The sequence below is a fragment of the Lagopus leucura genome, unplaced genomic scaffold (genome assembly GCF_019238085.1).
Source record: "Lagopus leucura isolate 7727_CA_CO unplaced genomic scaffold, USGS_WTPT01 Super-Scaffold_100004, whole genome shotgun sequence".
NCBI lineage: Eukaryota > Metazoa > Chordata > Aves > Galliformes > Phasianidae > Lagopus > Lagopus leucura.
Genome location: NW_024962264.1, coordinates 49,331,969 through 49,350,956, shown reverse-complemented (window position 1 = coordinate 49,350,956; position 18,988 = coordinate 49,331,969). Strand labels below are relative to the sequence as shown.

Below are 18,988 nucleotides of genomic sequence, written 5' to 3'. Positions count from 1 at the left end.
TTCAAAATTGTTATGCTATTACAGAGGTTGGCTGATCTTATCTGCAAATGACAAACTGCTTTAACTAGAGCTAAAGTTCCATGTGAACAGAAAGAAGAGGCAGACCACTGTTTATAATAAACTAAGTCGCCTATAAGTGGTCAGAGCTGAATCTATAGCCAACAGCCAACTTTATATCCACTTGCAAAACTGTATTTTTCTTGCTTGATGGTGCAATGACAAGATGTCACCTGCCAACCTGGAACACTTGATACATTCCATCATCATTTTAAAAATACTCTTTTTTTTTTTTTTTTTTTTTTTTTAATTGGGATTGATTTGGGGGTTGAAAAGAGTAGGTACAGGTCAGCTGCAAATGTGACAATGTGTGAGGTGATAAATACTTGTTCACCTCAATGAAAGGACTACAAGATTTTATTTTTTTTTTAACTGCATGCAGGGATTTCAGGTTTCTGTATTGTGATAAACAACAAAAAAGATATTAAACCTAGATCATAAAAGGAATATAGAGTTGGGTTTTTGTTTTTGGTTTGAGGAAGTTATATGTTGTCATAGTGTATGTTAGTATAGGTCATTAAGAAAACTTTTTCAAAGACAAAGGGCAATGCAGATAAACAATTAAACTTGTGAATTTCTTTATGTTAAAATATGGCTATCCATTTTGATGTAAGAAAGTCTAAAGTATCTCCTATGTTCCCAAAGTACTCAACAGAAAGTTTTCAGATATGCCATGTTTTAATCTTAAAAACATTTGCCTTACTATCATTTCTGTTCTTTCCCATGTTAAACACAGATCAGATGACCAAACACTCTGGGACCGCTTGTATATGTGCTAATTCTCCACCAAATGCAAATGCTGCCCAAAGGTTCTTTATGGTTCCAATTTGTAATGTTTTTTTCTTACCTACAAGGTTCACTTTCTGCTTTAGAACTGTTCTGAGCCTTTTGTACAGTTTTATCAGTTTCAAGGCAGAAATTGTGAAATAATGACAAATGTTTAAAAAAAAAAATCCATTTCGTCCAAGTGAAAGATATGCTGGATATCATCTGAAAGCATAAGAAGATATTTCCCTCCTTCTTAAAGATGGCACATCTGAGGAAAATTTTTTCAAATGGTTTAAACAAAACAATTTTATTTTTAAAAAGAGAACTTCATGCCACAGATTTTCAACAAACGAATGCTAAGCTGGAACTTAATGTAGTGTGTGAATGTTCTATGTACAAGCCAATATAGTATATTAAAGTGACTTGAATGATTTTTCCTAACTTGTTTGCAACTAATAGATCATATTGAATGTTTTTATGTAAACTTTGTATTGTTGGGAAAACCTACTGAATCAGAGATTTATATTTTCATAAATGTCAAATTTAGTTAAATTTTGTTACAGAGTTGTTAAATTAGAAATCTATTGCAGTCTTCAAACAATATACAGTCTTGTGTATGCATTGTTTGTACTAATAAACTAAGGAAACAGACTTGTATGTGTTTGCAGAGTTTTAATTTTAGGGAAAGTTCCAGTAGGATAATGCATTTTAGTGTACTGTAGTCCCAGCTCACACTATATCTCAAGACTTTAAATTAATGGTTTACAGAGTGTATACTGGCCATCTCTACAACAGCAAACTTCACACTGGCAGAGGGACATAGCTGCAGACATTTGCAGCTCCCATTAGCCTGTATTCTAATGATCATTTATGAGCTATGTTTGTAAGGAGAATTCCAGTGTTTTTCCCATTAGAGTTAACTAAATCAAACATCAAAAAGCCACTGAAATTTGCAAACCGTGCTCAGGTTCTCCTTATGACTAGATTACATGCTGTCTGTATGCAACTCAACAGACAGAAAATATGTGTAACACATCTAGTAAAAAAAAACTGGAAAGTGGGGAGTGCTTGAAATCTCCCTCCTCTGCAGAGCTATGGAACTGCAAGTGGTTCTGGAATCCACTCCTCCAAGGTTCCTGTTCTGAATGTAAGCAACCTTCCTTCCAACTTCTTTCAAAAACTGGGCATGACTCACTCATGCCAGTCTTTATGTCCCTGTGCATAACCTGCATGTCAGAAAGTGAATTCCTTTGTGATCTTGAAGGAGTGAAAATACATCTCCTATCTGCCAGCAGAGTGACCAAATTGGGTAGTAACTGAGGATAACATAGAAACAGAACGAAACACAGAAACAGAGAAACATTTTTCTTCATTGAAAGTACTACCAGAACCTAGTCAGTCCCATTCAGCTGAGTGGCTTGTTGGTGGTGAACCCAGACTTGCTCCTCTTGTTTTCCGCCTCACCACTTTTGCACAGTAATACAGCATCTCGGGGCAGGACACAATCCCCAACATAACAGATGATGATCACTCTGCCAGTGAGATCAGTCCCTTTCCCTCATCTCAGGCCAAAGAGGGATTTTAGGCCTTTGTCAAAGCAGCTGAGTAGCACAAGAGAGTTAATGCTGTATATAAAAAGGAATAAGTGTTCTCTTCACGTTTTGAACCTTACTCTCAATCTCACATGTTCTGCCCAAAGACAACAAGAGTGGGGCAGCACTTCTGTTTCTTTTAATTGAAAACCAGTAAGAAAGACAAACATAAACATGACTCTTTCTTTAGTTAAGTCCTTTTGCCTAGTATTGAGTCTATAATCTCACTGAGAATGCTGTTTAGGTCCTGTTCCTCTTTACATTTTCTGTCTACCTCAGTATATCTGTACTCAGCTTTCCACCTTTCTGAGTCTATTTCTCAAGTATCAGATGAACATTGAGCCACCACAGCAGACAGGTTTCTGAATGCCATTAGGCTGCAGGGTGTCCAAATACCTGCTATTGCAAGACTGAGTGCTCCACAACCCTCTCACAAATATGACCCCAAGCACACCCATACTATTGTATAGAAAGAAAACAGCTTCTTTAATAGAGATATCCAAATACAAAGTGCTATTCTATTCCTTCAGAGGACCGGGGCAATTCACTTTCTCATAAGGAGCTCTATTTGCATATCCAGAACAAAGCTTTCATTCATTCTTTATCTAAAGTGCATCAATAACAGGATCAGATGAAGGTCCATATTTTCTGACACACAAGGCTCTGGGAATAGGCCATAGCTGCAAGAAAACTTTAGTGTGGAACTAGCCGGAAATTCTTTGGCTGACAAAGGTAAGCCAGAGGTCAGCTAGAAAAAATACTTTTATCAGTCATTTCCTTTGCACCACAGCTGGGGAATGCACGGCCCGTGAGTTCATTTCATACGGCCTGTGGCCATTTAAATTTTTTCACGCTACTAGCAGATAACATCAAAATGTGAGTTAACAGGTAGCTTGGAAAAGGCATTCAAAAGGCTTTCAGGTTTCAGTGTTTCTCCAGCCCTGATGTCTTTTTGCCGCAAATGCAAGTGCTACTCAGAAACCTGCAGCAACAGAAATTTTGTCACGTGGCAAAGGGAGTTTGAAACAAATATCTGCCACTAAAATAATGGTCATTTAAGGGAAGAGGGGGAGGACTATTTCAGCCCCAGATCAGCTTAGAGTCCTGAGAGCTCACTGTGACTGTCAAAAATTACACTGAAAGTTTTTCAGGACAGGTTGATTGATGTGATGCTTATGTATCCTTGTGACACATCATAAAATGGGTCCTGTAGATCATTATCAGTAGGCTAGGAGCAACGATCTGCACTGTTTTATTTTTTTCATTAGGGATTAAAATATATAACATATCCACTCTGGATGGATTTGGCTCTTAGGTAACATGGGTCAGCTTCTGGGCTCTTCTTACAGACACCACACCGCAGCCCTCCCTGCTACCAAAGCCTTGCCACATAAACCTAATCAACATTTTACAATAAGCATTAAGAGTGCAAAATGACAGACTTTTGTTATGTATTTCTATTTCTATCAAGGGCATCTTATTGTTCCACACATTTTTAATGTATCCACAAATTCGATCTGTAAATGTCAAAATGTGAAGTAGGACCTCTTGAATAGCTGTCAGGGACTTGTTATTAAAAGTCATTTTACACATTTATGTTACAAATATGCCCTACTTTTAAATTGTTACACTCTGTTAAAGACATTACTTAACATTTCTTTTTGGATCTCCACCTGGATGCAGGAAGAGCTATGGAATGCATTACTTCCCCTGCTTTGCCTTTCCAGCCTGGTCATTGAACACCATTCCTTGCATTTTGGAGGTAGTCGGAGACTTCGACAAAGCCACTGATGATCATCACAGTGTGGGCCTTAATCACAATGTCAAGAAGAAGTTAACAAAGATGGTGAAAGGTCTGGAAGGCAAGGTATATGAGAGGTAGCTGAGGTCTCTTGGTTTGTTCAGCCCAGAGAAGAGGAGGCTGAGGGGAGACCGTATGGTGGCCTCCCAAGGGGAGTGTAGGGGCAGTGCTGAGCTCTACTTTCTGGTGACAGTGGAAGACCCAAGGGAATGAATGGAACTGTATCAGGGGACAGTCAGATTGGGGATTAGGAAAAGATTCTTCACTAGAGGGGGGGACAGCATGGAACAGGCTCCCCAGGGCACTGCTCATGGCCTCAAGCTGCTGGAGTTCACAAAGTGTTTGGACAGCACTGTCAGACATGGAATTTGAATTTTTGGGTGTTCTGTGTGGAGCCAGGAGTAGATAATATTTGTGGGTTCATTTCAAATCAGAATATTCTATGATCCTTCTAAGGATAGAATGAGGCACTTTGCCAAGTGCTTCTCCAGGAGGAGCAGTTCACACAACCATCCTTCTCCTTTGAAAAAGAGACTTTCAGTATGGAGGACCATCTGCACAATACTGAATTTACTTGAAAACACAGCATAATAATCTATTATGCTCTAATAATCTGTTCTCCAGCAGAACGTTCCTTAAAATTGCAAATGGTTCCCAAAGCAACTGCTACAACCAGCCCCTAGCAAGCTCTTCTCCCTGCCTCTGCAGCCCTGTTGTCCCAGACCAATGTCCTGCTTGCCTAGGTGGGGGATGCTCCCATCCCACCCAGCAAAGCCTCCAAATGACTGCAGCCTCCACCTCCATCACCTGACCTGTCCGCAGCTCGGGGATTCCATCTCTAACCTCAGCAGGGAATACATGAAGGCAAATTTAAGGCACATCCACATGTTCCTGTTGGCATGGCTTCCACTACACAACACTGCTGCACCAGCACAGCTCTTACATTTACCGCAGCTTACAACAGGGATAAACAATGTCATCTCCTGATTTTCTTGCTACAGCTCTGATTCCATGTGAATTTTGTGGTGTTTATTTGTATGTGGGAAAGCTCCAGGACTAAAAGAAATCCAGTCAACAGACTTGAAGTGAAATACATAACATTTGCAAGGCAAGGGATGAAGCAAAAAAACAGACACATCAAAGCACAGATGAAACCAGAACATCCTGATAGCAATAGGACAGCCTATTGTCATTTGTCTCCATTACTGAATTGCCTCTTAAATGCCCAGCATTTCCCACTGTGAGACCACATTGCTGATGGTATCTAACATATGATTTTAACCTCTTGGGCTGCAATTTTTCAAGACAGACTGCTATCTCAACAGGAGTATCCTCTAAAATGACAAAGAAAGAAAAAATAGAAAGAAAAAAAGAAGGAAAAAAAAAAAAACCAAAAAAAAAACCACTACCAAAAAAGTCTACAATGAGATTAGAGGAAAAAGAGGGTTTCTGCTGTCTGAATATCTCAACTACTTTTCCTTTGAAAAAATATTTTCCTACTTGTGTTTTTGATACTCCATCCAGGACACATCTGTAAAAACCTGAGCAAATTATCAGCCCAAATAGATTCTAACAGTTTGCATATGTCCATAGGAAAAGTCAGATTTCAGGAACAGGAACAGGAGATTATTTTCAGCCAGTGCTAAAAGCATGTAAGCAAAAATAAATAAGTAGAATATTATTTAGACAAATTTAAAAAAAAATCAAAAAAGTCTGCCACAGAGCTTTGCAGAGCTTTGCTGAAGCCCACAGACTGTGGATAATGTTTGCCTTTACGTTACAGCACAACTCTGCTTAAAATAAGCAGATCCGAAGAAGCTTTTATGGCTTTGTTGCTGGGCAGTGGTGTTGCAGCCATCTTGATTGCTCTGCATGGGGCCAGGTGGCACAGCCCGTGCTTCTGCTGCCCCAGTACCTACACTGCAGCCCCAGCCCACCCCTGACATGAATCTGGCAGAGCCACACTGACCTCACTGTAGTCTCTAGGAGAGGAAATACAAGGCAAACCCTGCTCATTGGTGAAGTGGGATTTTAAGAGGATACTTTGCACGAGTAAGGCAGGCAGTACTCCAGCGTGTCTATTCCACTGGGAAGACAGGAGTGCAAGCTGCAACCAGTCAGAGTTCACCCTAAGTGAACAGTTACTGGGAGTGAGAATGATACATCTACCAGTACAGCAGCCAGGCTTCATATAACCATAAACAAACAGAGGATTTAGCAAAACATTTCCAAAGTGTTCTCAAGTGAGCTACCTCTGCTTGCACTGCTTTGGACCCCCATCCTCATGTAATGTCAGTGCCAGTTCTTTCCAGGACTTTTTTTTTTCTGTTTCCACTTACACATCTACACACGTTAAAGATTACAGCTGGGAAACACCTGACGCAGCTGACTGCAGATGTTGCTTAAGCCAATTCTCTCCTCCTGCACAGGGAACACTCTCATAACTGGGTTGCAGCAGCAGAACATCTTTCATAGCACGTTTGGGAACACCACGCCCAAAGCAAAGCGATTTCAGGGAAGTCAGCAACTTTCATCAGTAAATATTAGGGGGTGCCTGCAAACACCTACCTTAAAGCAGAGCTCCTCTACAGAGCATCACTCGGAACTGTGGGGACTCAATTTCTGTGCTAGGTAATATTCTGATGCAACAGAGGAAATTTTTACCAGAGCTCTTCAGCACCGCTTGTGGCACGAGAAGATTTAATTTGAAGAATATGCAAACGACAGTGTTAATACACTGACAGACTTGGACTTTGTTGTGGTTGTGGTGAGCGGGTGTCCCAGCGGAGAACTATTCAGCACGTGTTCTCCCTCCCATTCTTTTTCTAACCCCGGCTAGAAAGCAGTGAGGTCTGTCCTGTTTTTATCCAGCTTGCAGGTAAAGGGTTACAGATTCTAGGAAGTATTAAATGCAAACTTTAAAGGATTTTATTTTCATCTGCAGTCACATGACAACTTAATACCCAATGACACTAACTACAGTGTCTCATTAAGAGGTCATGCAAACTCCCAAGCTAAACAAGGCATTCTTACATATTTAACATTCAAATGCAGGAGCCGAGCTAAGCCATGGAAGATTGTAATCAGAAAAAAGCAACACTTCCTGATCAGAACAAAAGCTACAGGTAGGAGAAGTTCTTGTTCCTTTAACTTTCAACACTGCTTTCAAGAGAAACTCTTTATAGAGCATGTTGTGCACTCTATTTCCTTTTTTTAGCTCTCAAAATAATCTAACACCTTTATCTGGAAAATATCAGATCTCACCTGTTTCACCTTTTGTAAAATCAGTTTTGTTTATAGGCTCGGTTGGCTCAGCAGAAATCCAAACAAAACAATGCTCTTAAACGAAATGTAACTATAGAAAAACTAATATTTTTAAAGATTTCTTAGGTACTGAAACTGTTGTGTTCGAGTACGTAAGGTAAAAGGGGAGTTAATGCGTCTGATGTCTGATTTAGAACTCTTCTGACTTTACTTATACCATGAATTGCACACTGTTTCACTCTGATTAAAGCATATTTTAATGGATGTGGCTTTCTCGCTGAACTTTCATGATTTCTGATTTCCCTTCCTGCAATTTGGTGCATTTAAGAGGAAAAAAAGTCTTACAAAAGCAAATGAAAGGCAGATGGGGAGAGTATTTCAGTGTTCAATAAAAGGAGAAAAAAAAAAAAATGGGGAGTAGAAGGACAGGCAGTCAGTTAATTGAGAATTTAAATTGTATGAAAGCATATCCATTAAGTGATAAAGTTTCATTGACAATTGCTGGCAATACTGCAGTTCATTTTTTTGTTTTTGCTGAAGGATTCGTCCAGGATACAGCATTAGCACTCCATTCACAAAGATCTTCCTCTCATCCCAATTTTTCTCTAAACTTCACATGGGGCCGTACATACTCATCATTTTTATCCCTTTATAAGAATTTAGTTACAGACTACAAAACCTGCCATTTACCTACAGTTGCAGAGCCTATATTTACTCCTTTAGATATCACCTCCTAGGGATTCTCACTGCATAAAAGGGGTAAGTGGTGTTTATAGTTTTACTCCTATGATAGCAGGGTGGTAATTGCAAGCAATGTAAGTTTTCTTCATTTTATTCTAGAAAACCTCTCTCTTTTTCCTCTTCCCACATAATGCTAGTATATACCAAAATGAAGTGGAGAATAGCAACACCTACATCATCTTGCTACAGATAGATAAGCTCTCAACATTCTTTGCTTTATTATTACCAGTACTTAAAATAAATCCAAGGAAGTTGGAGCTCCAACAGGTTTATCACCAGTTCTTAAAAAATAGTCACTCAGTTCCAGGGTGGCCATCTAAACCTGTTATGGGTCCAGCCTCAGACACCAACAAGTCTTTTACCAGCTATGGATACTTCTCTCCTTCTAGCAGAGAAGTTCACTGTGCAGGTGGGGACGTAGAAAGAACTGACCATGCTTTAAAACAACTGTTCTAAATTTACTATAACTGACATCTTCATTTAAATTATTTACATATATTTATTTATTTATTTATTCAGTAACTCTTGTAGATAAGGGGCTTATTTGGTAAGCAAAATTTGAACATAAGGTAAACACACCAGATCCCAAATACACAGCCATTATTTTATACAAGCTTTCTCCTAAGGTGAATGTTGCACCCACCTGACATGTGGGAAGCAGCCTGCCAAGGCCAGACTCTTTTAGCAAATGTTTGTACACATTGGGTGGGTCATGAAAGCCAGCACTTAGGAGCTACATAAGCAAATCTGTTGAACATTGATTACACAAAATGCCTTTGTAGGGTGGAAGACACAACAAATGCTAAAGTCACTCTGAGCAAACAGATACTGAATGAGGGTGGGAAATAGCTCACTTCCAAAGAGAGGCATATAGAAGAGTTTACTCCAAGCACACTAGCAGTTCAGATGTTCATTATACCAAAAATCTGCAATCGTTACAATAATTTACACTGTTTTGATTATTACCTTTATTTTCTGATGGTATAACCCAACCTATTAGCTTGCTCTATCACTTCAACATAGAATCAAATGTAGTTACGTTCACAGGAAGGACACAAAATCAAAGACTTCCTTCTTGTAGGAAAGAGATTCTTATAAACCAAGATCCATGCAAATCCAAGAGAGAATTTTTCTATCTTTGGGAAGAACCAAGGAAACATAAAAATCAAAATGCTTCCATGAGTTTGGAATTGTTTTCTTTTAGCCCCAAAACCAGAGCTAAGCAAAATATTGATCAAAAGTTAACCCAGCTCTTCCGAAATGCTTGTAAATCTCTGGAAACCTGTATCAGATTTAAGGCTTATACTGAAAATCATCAATCTGATGATCTTATTGCAGCTCTAGGCAGGTGGGAAGACAGAGCAAAAGCTGAAAGTGAATGCAGCTGTGGCTTCCCTGAAAAGCCAGGTAGAAAGCGATCACCACGCGAAGGAAACATTTTTGAGTGCTAAGGCTCTTCATTAACCACATGGTTGCTTTTATCACATCTCTAGGACACACAAGCAAGTATTTGCTTTAAACCAAGGTGCTTGATATAGGCAAGAGTGTATCCTTGCCTTCCCATTGAGCAGAAAACAAAGTACAGGATCTGAGGCACATAAAATACCACAGTGAAGGAGACCTGGCAAGCGATAGAGAAGCTCTGTATGGTCTCTGTGTGGTGGCCTCGTGCAGAACAAGAAAGATGGGCAGGAGAGGGGAAGCGGCTGGGCATGGGACAGGGTGTCTGGTGCCCCAACCAGCAGGACAGCTCAGGGCAAGCAGGACCTGCACAGGAAACGAGGGTCTGCTTTGGCTCCATGCTGTTCTACCACCTCAGGAAAGCCTTCATTCACATTTTGCAGGAAGGGGAGACCTTTTTCTGTATTTGCACAGTATCTAGTTAAACATAATCTCAGCCTTCTCAACATCTCACACAACCATCATTTCACAAGTGACTTAGTGGGGACAAGACTTGACACACACAACCCACTGAAAGGTGATGAGATGTCATCAGATAATAAATATTTGCTTGGAACTTAAAATTCCTCTTCCAAAACCTGTTCATCTGCCACCTGACAACAGAGTGTGCCTGATTCTTCCACCAAAAAAGCATAAGCAATGATGCACGGACATGGTTGGGTTTTGCAAAGCTACAGAGCACAGATTCCAGCAAACTGGATATATTGCTATGGAAAATGGGTACAAAAAGTGATGTAGATTTTCGTACTGAAAGTTTGATATCAAATGGACAAAATAACTTTTGGAAGAGAGGTCAAAAGGTATTACTGGAAAGGGGGGAAAAAACAGCAATTTTTCCTTGACCTTCCATCTAAGTCACTTTCACTTGGACATATGGAAGAACATTAAAATCTTATTAAGAGCTGAGTACATTTAATAACATAAACATTTAATCAGTTACAGCAGGAAGCAGGAAAAAAAAGACCTAAGATTTCTTTTTTGTGTGACGTTTTTGTCTGCAGTTTCTACAAAAGTTTATTTAACTTCCAATTCTTCACTTTAACCACAGATGTTGGCGGCAAAGCCACAGATGCTTTCTGGTTAGAAAAATATTTGTGGTCAAATAGTCTATTATTAATTCACATAAGTTATTTTTCCATTTGGGAAAGCAAAGAACAAGCCATCTCCTTGGGGCTTACTTTTTTTTGACATTACCAAATGGGCCTGGCTCCATTTTAAGTCATTCCCCAGCTATGAAAGAAAGCTGGGCATTGTTATTAAAAAGCAGTTAGTTTTTGGATTTTACGTGAACAAGGCAAATGCCTTGTTATAGCAGACAGTCTGCCTTTGTGCAAGAGATGAGGAGCAAAGAGGAAAGTATCCCATGTGAGAGAGGAAACGTACTCCAAGTGACTGAAAAATCTTTCAACCTGGAGCCCCCTCTGGGACCCTTTGCATGCTTACAGCAGTGGGAATAGTACCAAATCCTCATACACAGGCCAGGAGCAGAATACATGGCCTGGTGTAGGCTGTGCTGGTGCTGCCACAAATGTCTACTCTGATTTGAAGTCTCTGAGGGCTGCTTTAAGGAAGGAGCAGAGTGTCCCACATGAGCTATATGGAACCATGTTCCCACAGATACAGGGATTTGCCAGGCAGTATGTCCCTTCCTTCTCTGAAAATCTATCCTCCCCCAGGATTTATTGCAATGGTTAAATTTATTGCAGTGGTTGTATTTACGGCTCTCACTTCCCCGTTCATCCCACAACCACTTGCAACACTTTTATTAGATTTGGGAGTGCCCAGCATTATCAACCTTACTCAGCACTTGAACCTTGTGCAACAGCGCAGGACAAAGAAGAAGGGGCCCATGCACTGACACAGCAGCCTAACACTTTCCTCCCCTCCTCCTCCTGAAGCTTTCAGGTCTAGGCTGCAGCCACCCCAGGGCCAACCAGCAAATCTGTACCGCTCCACAGGACCCACCATCTTTTCTCCCCTAAAAAAAGTGTTAAGCAGCTCTTACATTTCTTAAAGCATTCAAGCCTGACTGTGATCTTGTCGAGGTGATTTTAAAACTGTTTTTTTCTGAGGAGCTACTCTTCTGATCTGCTCACAGTGAAAGTATTCTTCTGATCTACCTGCAGTAAAACAAACATAAGGCTTTTGCAGTGTCAGATTTTTGAAGCAAGCTAGGAGCCCTGTTCACTTAGAGAACAGTGGAAAAAAACTTTCCGCTTTCAGAAACCTGAATAAAGCTTTGTTAAGGGCCTTTCAGTCTCTATTTTTGGCTTGGGTGTGGCATGGAAAAAACAATATTTACCATCTCAGTAGCTGTGTCCTTTGTGTATTTGTTTTCATATTCCCTTTCCCCATGTGAATTCAGCAGATGTTGCAGGGCTTGATATCAGCCCTGTACTTCTGTTATCTAAATGCGTGCACGTCTCCACTGAACGGCCCACATCTGTGCAGCAAAGATACAGATTCAACTGCCAGACAACATAATGAAGAAAAATACCGTAAGATTTCATTTGCAATGTAAATGAAACAGAAGCAACAGTGATCAGCCCTAAACTGAAGGCCTCCGGGGGCCTGAGAAGTTACAACCATGTACAATGTCCCATTTCTGTCCTAAACATCCCTTTTTAAATTAAAATCACTTGCGAAAGTATTCCATTGCATTGGATGAATATGCTCAGATTGCTAAAGGCTACTCCGTATTTACAGATATACATTAAAAACTAATGCTTAGTGCAATTATCCAATTCATTACCTGCCATAAAAACATTTCCATCCACTCGCATATAAACAAACAGATTTGCTGATGCACAGATGATCAAAAAGCTCAAACACCACTTAAGAAAACAGCAGACAAAGAGTGTGAGCTAGGGAAAGGAAAACTGGCTGCTTTCATGCCAATACCATCACCAATATTAATCAGCCTGAACAGTTAGTTCTTTTTCACTTCTCTGCCATCCTTCCACAATAAAGCTTTACTGGAGAGCAACTGAGCCTTTTTAGCTCAGTACACATGCTGATATCCACATCTTGCTAGTGACAAAGACCAGGTTTGGGAAGCAAGGAGGTAAATCAGCCCTATGCTCTGGACAAGAAGCAGAATTTGAAATCAAGTCTGCTGAATTCTCTGAGAGCCGAATCTGTCTCCAGAGACTAACACTTTAAATCGTAGCACACTGACAATAAATCTCCTGTCATGAGGAAATATGTCAAATCGGCTGGTAAATAAGTTATTACATACAGGCAGAAGACATTTGCTTTATGACAGAGCTACCTGAGACACCCTGTACCCAGCCTTAGATAAACTCTCTGGAATAAGGAGTCTTGCTGAAAATGCAGTGTGCTGTTAGCTTTAAGTATTCAGCTGCAAGTGCAGTCCAACAAGTCAGTCTTAACTACGCAATCTACACTGATAATGTTGGTGAATTCAACCCATTCTTTTGCCCAGAATTATACAAAAAAGGAAGAAAGAAATTAAAAATGGAAGAATTACTTTACTGACCCAATTCCAAAAAATACAAAGTCTGTCAGTGAAATTAATACTTTTCTATAGCTTTCAAGTATTGTTCAACTTGAGACTGAAACAGGTAGCGAATGCAATCAGGATAATCCATAATTCAATAATACTGCAGAAATTCATCTGTATTTCATTCACTTTTTTTTTTTTTTTTTTTTTATCTTTGTCTCATTAGTGCCTCTTTAATACAATGGTCAACACTTTGGACCTGCCTTGTGCTGAGAAATATTTACTGTAATTACAACATAAAACTCTTATTCACAATCAATCTGATCATTCCCTTAGCCATGCATCATCACTCAATGCCTGCCAAGGAAATTGGTTGAAAATAATTAAGTGGAAAAATTATTTAAAAGAAAAGTAAAAACCCTTTGAGTGAAAAAGAATTCATGTAAGAGAAAAAAGATGCATTCCATGAAAGGGTCTTTATTAAGTTATTGCATCAGAGGCTTTTCCTGAAGATTACTAGGTGCGACTTCAGCAGTTGTAGTGTTTTCTGTATCTTTCTATTTTAAAAGTTTTGTTATCCATTTTCGCAGTGATTTGTAACTATAGCCTAAACAATCCTCTGCTCTTCTGCTCTCTGCCGGTTGTTCTTTATGTGAAGTGAAATGCTGAGGAACAATAAGGTGAAAAAATTCACCCCTGTATGTAGGAGTAGTTCCATGTAGGGTGAGCAGACCAAGGAAAGAAACTGGGAAAAAACAAATAAACAAACAAAAAAGGAAAAGATATACATCAGATACATGAATATCTTTGAGCCCATGGCTGATACAAATGTATCCTGATGGGAAAAAAAAAGAAAGAAAGAAAAAAAAAAAATGATTTATACGGTTTGCATTCTTTCAGAATAATTCCTATTTTCCATCTATGTATTTGATACCTCTTAAACATTCCCATATCTGAATGGGTCTGAGCAGTTTCACTTACAAGCTGCAAAATAACCTCACAGCCCTACCATTCACTAAAATACCACATTCTAAACATCTAAACATCTGGTACTCCTACATTCTAGTACTGGCAGTCATCTGAATGGTGGACTGCCAGTATTTAACACAATCCTTCTGCTCACTGAACAAGCCAACTCTGCAATTACAGCACACTAAATTCATGGAGGAAAGGATCTTCTTCAGTCCAGCCTTATTATTTAGCTGGACTTCATCTTTTGATCCAACTAAACACCAGAAAGGATAATAAATCACAATTAAAATGATTGATTTTACCACTATTTTCATACAGAATACTTGAATAAGGAGAGTTTGAGTTCTTTTTTTTTGTTTGTTTTTGTTGTTAAGAGGAGCAAAGAATTTTTGCCACTTTGTTGTTTGCATCAAGGCATTCTCCAGGCTTTAAATTCTTCCACTCCATTCTTCTGCATATGCCTTATTCTAGTGTCCTATGCAGTCTTCCAATTCTCAGACCTACTAGCTTGCCTTTCCTTTAGTTGTTAACTCATGGTCCTCTCTTTCAAACTTCACAATTAAAAATACGTTTTGGATGAGCAATAAAATTATAGCACTTGATTTGAGGGTCAAACCTACTCCTCTGTGTAGGATTCACTTTAGGATAGAAGTAACAAACCAAGGTTGTAACTCTAGCAAGCTCCAGCTATTTTTAAACAGGTTTCAGTGTCTTCTCTTTCTGTTTACATTCCACTCTGAAGATACTGTTGTGAGATTTTCCCAAAAGATTTTCCAGTCTGCCAGCCACACAAAATGGCATGTTTTTCTGTATCTAAGTTAATTTCCTTTCAAACAATGAAACCAACAAAAATGCTTTTACCTATAGCTTTTAAGGAGCTACAGTTCCATATCTTCCCCAAAAACTGTCAAACTGCCTTGGTCTGTTAAGATGCCAAACCTGTTAAATTGACTTTGTCTCACAATTCTGAGTCTGTAAATCATTGTTTCTCCTAATTTTATGAAATTATTCTCCATTTTCTGTATCATTTCAGCTTAATGCAAAAAGACAAATATTCAAAAAATTATTTCATAAGGCCAGTATCTGGGATGAGCCCCAGAAGCACGGCTCGTTGCCAATCCGCAGTTTGCATTGCTGTAACAGCTGCATTAAATGAGCATTTGTTTAGCACAAAGTAAACCTGACGGGAACTTCTGTAAAGTCCGTTTAGTGCAGATAATCCAGTAGTGGTATGCTCCCCTGCTACAGGGCATGCATTGTTCATTATCATGCCGTGAATGAGCCTAGATTTGTATGTTGTACTCTTGACATGAAACTACATTAATCGTAGACTGAGATTTCTTTGTTTAGTAAAACAGACCGTTTCTGACCTGTTACTGTATCTCACATTCCTATAGCCCACAATAGACTTCTGTCCACAGGGCTCACTGCACAGTGCAGTGTTAATGCAGTTCAATAGCTCACCTAAAAACCCACACAAAATTCCAAACTCAACAACTGAGTCCATAAAGAGCCACCTGTTTTCTAGGTTTGGCCTTCTGCTTCACAGTTTGTGCGAGACTCTATTATTAACATGCAGGATTTGTTCTTTATTTTGGTTGCTTTGGCTTTCTTCATCTCCATGGTATCCCTGGTAAGAAGCATAATATCTGAAGATATCATAAGAAAGCCCTTTGTTCTCCAAAAGATATACAGAGTTTCTGGAATAAGGCTGCTGGAAACTTCGCAATAGAAACTGGTGGGTAAATATACTACCTCTCAGAGAAAGCTGGGTTGCCCTTCCCTGACAAATGGGAAGATTAACTCCATCAAGCCCAGCACGTTCAAGAGTCCTCCATCCTCAAATCTTCCTCATCACGTATCTCTTGCACTCCATTTGACAGAAGGAAAATTAAGCTTAAATTGTTGAAGACCTCATTCATTTATGCCAAGAAAATCCCACACAGTTTGAAATTAATTGATAACACAGAAATCCCCTCCCACCTGCCACATGGAGCCCAGTCTCCAAAAATCTGCAATATCTCTGTAGAGCGGTATGTGAAACAAACCTGTTTGCAGAACTACCTTCACCCTCCTCCCATGCCATCTTCCCACACAGAGAAACATTTCTCTACTTTTCTCTCATGTGAAAAATAACACGCTCACATAAAAAACAAAGGCAAGATCATCATAACTCCTGGAAAAGCCTGACTTTAAAAAATAATTTCTTCTCTTAGTCAATACATTTTCCTCCAAGTAAAAAAAAAAACAGTGTTTTTACTCCAACAAAAAGCAACACAAACAAGAGGCAGCACTTGAGTCAATGAACCCTTATGAAAGGCCTGCTAACAAAGGTATGCTTGAGCTTTCTTCTTTCTCCGGACATTTCTGTTGCTTTCTAGGAGGCCTGAAGATCTCTTTGCAGAAGTACAGATTGCAACTGATTGCCACAAAACTTTCCATGTATGGCCTTTTCTAAAGCAGTCAGGTGAGTTGCCCAAAGGCCATTCTCTGAGGAGTCATTCATGGGACACAATCACCCAACTCCTACTGCACCTAGGGCTAGGGCCTCTCCCCACCCATAGTGTTCAAGGAAGCAGGTTGCACTATTGCCATACAGGGTTTCCCCTTATAAAGAGGCTATAGGTACTTTGCAGATCACCTCATCAACAAGAGAGATGCCTACATGTTTTGTTTTTTTTTTTTTTGCACTATTTCCTTGTTTGTGTTACAGCAGCATCTGCAGGCACCATAAGTGATAAGGCCACCTTACTTCAGCTGTCACCTATAGGATATGTTCTTACTAAATATTTACAGGTTAAAGAAAAAGGTCTAGAGGCCAGACTTGACCCAGATTTGATACCAGAGCACTTGCCTGTTTTAGGGGCAGTACAGAAAAACACCCAGCCCAAGCTTCTCTAACAGTATGGATTATGTCACTCTGAAAAGTTAAAGCTCTGATCTTTAATCTCTTTGGATTTAGGAGGCTCTTAACCATGAGTACTTGAAATCCCAAGCTACAGGTAACTTCAGGAAGTCATCGTATAAGGTGCACCCATGTATCTGAGGTGCCTAACCAGCACAGCAAGGTCATTGCAAATTGTTTGGCTGCACAGCAGATCTCCCTCTGGGAGAACCAAACATTGCAGCAGGGGCAACAGGGAGTCCAGAGCAGGACCTCATGTAGGCTGCCAGATATTAGTCAGACCTCTTAATCACAAAGGCATTCTCATTGAGTGTTGCTCCACCCGATATATAACAGCTAATTACCCCAGTATTAATGCTTGCCACCTGTTTCCTTCTCTTTAGAGAAGGAAAGTTTCCTTAGGCTTTGCCCAGGGAAGCGCATTTTTCTTAAGCCTGAGTCCCCCAATTTCCACATTTCTTTCATGTCAGTATAACTTTCTAGTACCAAAAAAAAACAATCAACAAAAATATAAATATATTATCAGGGATCTTTCAAAGTAGTTTGAGTAACCAAGCTTTGTTTCTTTTGTAAAACACTACCTGCAACCTGCTCTTTCCCAGAGGCAATCATAATGATGGGTTTCCACTCCCTTTCTTCTCTGGTTTTAAGACAGTGTCAAAACAGTGCCTGTGTTACAAATTAAACAGCACATTGTTTTGCAAACTCCCTTGTTGTTTTCTCACTATCAATTTCCACCTGAATAAGGAGAGTTCTTTGAGGAAGAAAGAGAGAAAGTAGTGAAGTGCTGCCTCTACATCCTCTCACTTCTCATGGAAAAACCTTCTGCAGCTGCTGGTGGCCATCAGGGATTGTACCCAGGGGAGATCACTCGGGCACCCTTACGCCAGCTTCTTACCATGGTGCAATGGTTTCAGCATGTGTGGAGGCTTCTACTTCACAGATCCTTCTCATCTCATGACTTCAGAGTAAGCCACAGAAAAGTGTTGCCTTATTTTTTTTCTGATTTTTTTTTCCCCCCACCAGTGGGTACTTTTATTCATTGCAAATTTTACTTTTACTTATTTTCCTTTTTCACACATACAGCAGAGCTGAAAGAAATTTGTGAGGGCTGTCTCATGGCAGCAGTTCAGCACTGCAGAAATTTAGCTGAGACAGGAAGCTACACTGCAAGTCTTCACATGTCACTTTTGGTGTAGAAAGCTTTGTCACATAGAAAATTTAAAAATATAGACTGACACATTTAAAGAATTTCAAGAGATAAGAACTCAGCATAGTGTGAAAAAACCCTTATTTTTCTAATAGACAAAAATATCATATTTCTTTAGACTCTTTTTTCACCTCTTCACAATGAGCTGTGTAGACTGACACTTCATCAGACAGCAGGAGGGTTAGGAAAGAACTTTGCTACATTTTTATGCAGATTTTCCATTCCATCCTAGCGAAAACTAATTCTGGTGTTATTCTGACATGAACTTCACCATCTCTTCTTACCAACACCTTCTCCAAGCCAGCACAGAAATTCATGTTTGAAAATCAGGCAGCCTGACAAGGAGCACAAAAATTAAGGGACCAGACAGCCTTCCAACTTGCTTCAGCAAACCCATTGCTAAGAGCAGCTCATGGCAAAAGTGATGAAGGCGTACTACACACAGCTCTAACCAAAACATGATGATATGTTGGCAGAGTTCAGCTGAAGAAATTTTCTACACAAGAATGATGTGCTGATTTAAATTGGTTTATGCTGATTAATTTACTCTTGCTTCACAACGGTGCCACTTCTGTGGGCAAACAAAGCTTCAGTCTTAAATAGATGCTTGAACTGTCGTTCTCATGGGATTCATTCAAATTAAGGAATAGGTTGCAAGAACAGATATTTTTGTGATTCAAAAAGTATTATGTGTTTCACAGACTTGGAACCCTGAACCATTATTCCATGATCTTATCCAAATGTTGATGTCGTC

The 18,988-nt window shown here is 39.6% G+C and overlaps 1 protein-coding gene across 1 annotated transcript in view; it reads left to right on the top strand.

Moving 5' to 3' along the window:
* The first annotated feature begins 7,261 nt into the window (after nucleotides 1-7,261).
* CUNH4orf19 (chromosome unknown C4orf19 homolog) overlaps nucleotides 7,262-18,988 on the top strand; it is a 41,411-nt gene continuing 29,684 nt past the window's right edge. Inside the window, exon 1 of the mRNA XM_042871544.1 lies at nucleotides 7,262-7,343. The gene's annotated coding sequence lies outside the window, so the exon portion shown is untranslated. The remainder of the gene's footprint in view (nucleotides 7,344-18,988) is intronic.